This window comes from Dipodomys merriami, unplaced genomic scaffold, assembly GCF_024711535.1.
Source record: "Dipodomys merriami isolate MVZ:Mamm:240054 unplaced genomic scaffold, mDipMer1.0.p SCAF_310, whole genome shotgun sequence".
Classification (NCBI taxonomy): domain Eukaryota; kingdom Metazoa; phylum Chordata; class Mammalia; order Rodentia; family Heteromyidae; genus Dipodomys; species Dipodomys merriami.
This window is the reverse complement of record NW_027204605.1, coordinates 881226-882790: the sequence shown is the minus strand read 5'-3', so window position 1 is coordinate 882790 and position 1565 is coordinate 881226. Positions and strand designations below refer to the sequence as shown.

The window sequence follows — 1565 nt, the reverse complement described above, 5'->3', positions numbered from 1 at the left end:
CAGTGCTCAGGCTCTATGATCAAGCCCCAAAACAGAAACAAAAACAAATCTTCAGAAAATTTAACATGACTCTATCTCTATTAAGCCTGACTGAAAAGTATGTGATTGATGATGAATGACACGAATAACATTCAATAATAATACTTCTGATGAGGATTTATTCTGTGATGGCACTGTGCTGATCACTGTATATAAATGATCTCATTCCAACTTCAAAGTAGCCCTTGGAGGTAGGGACTGTGATGTCTCCATTTTACAGATGAGAAAACAAGGCCCAGAAATATGTGTACAAAACCATAGTGTGCTCGCTTCGGCAGCACATATACTAAAATTGGAACTCTACAGAGAAGATTAGCATGCCCCCTACACAAAATCACAGAGTTAATGGGTGGCAGGATCAGGGCTTAAATCTTGATCTGGGTACAAAGTATATTTTCTCCTTAAGTTGTGGTAAAAATATTTATTATTTTTCACAATGTGAAAATGTGTAAGTCAGTGACATTTAGCAATTCACAATTTTGTGTTACTATTGCATGATTTCTGGAGTATTTTTATTTCCCCTAAAGAATACCTATTAAGGAGTAATTCTCCAACATTATATTGGCCCTAACTCCTGGTAGCACTAATCTACTCTGTCCCTACAGATTTGCCTATTCTACAGATATTTTATATCAGTGGAATCATACAATAAATGACCTTTTATCTCTGACTTCTTTTAGTTAGTACAGTGTTTGCAAAGTTAGCTTATATCACTGCATGCATCAAAACCTTTTGTCCAACCAGGAGGCAGTGGCTCACTCCTGTAATCTTACTCAGAAGGCTGAGATCTGAAGAACACAGTTCAAAGCCAGCTGGGGCAGTAAAGTCTATGAGATACTTATCTCCAATTAACCACTAGAAACCATGAGTGTCAGTATGGCTCATTCTGGTAGAGCACTAATCTTGAGGGTAAAAAGCTCAGGGCAGCACTCAGGCCCTGCATTCAAGCCCCGCAACAACAAAAACAAGCAAACAAACAAACCGAAAAATACCTTCTGTCCATATAATCTTTTTTTCCACTATATTTTATTGTTAAGTTTATTTAATGACAAGAAGTGAGGTAGGGAGTTTCCCAAGTGATTTAAGTTGGAAGTTCGATACAATTCAGGATCTAGGTTTTCTCCATATTTATAGTTGCAATAAAGGGTTAGTTAGAAAGAAGAGTTTTTCCCAGACTTGTCTGCCAAGGCTCGTTCTGAACTATGATCCTGACATCTCAGTCTTCTCAGTAGTTAGGATGCTAGGCATACCACCTGTACTCAGCTTCAATTTCTTTTTAAGTGTGCGAAAAGATTACCCTGAATTTTCCCCTCCAATCTGCTCTACCAGATATTCAAGACAACCTATCCATCAGCAGTTGCTGGCAAAGGAATGGAAATACAATGAATGATGTAAGATTAATGAAGGTTGAGGCTGGAAGGGGCCCCATTTCCCCTGTGTCCTACAGTCACCTGATGCCTGAACAAAATCCAAAATGTAAGGGAAAGTGATGGCTGTAAGATGGGGCAACCACCAGTTGTGTGGGC

At 38.8% G+C, this 1565-nt stretch overlaps 1 non-coding gene across 1 annotated transcript; it reads left to right on the top strand.

Annotated features, from left to right (window-relative positions):
- The first annotated feature begins 301 nt into the window (after positions 1-301).
- Positions 302-408, top strand: LOC138841266 (U6 spliceosomal RNA). Its single transcript, XR_011376367.1, has one exon. It is a non-coding gene; the product is annotated as a U6 spliceosomal RNA (small nuclear RNA).
- The last annotated feature ends 1157 nt before the right edge of the window (positions 409-1565 follow it).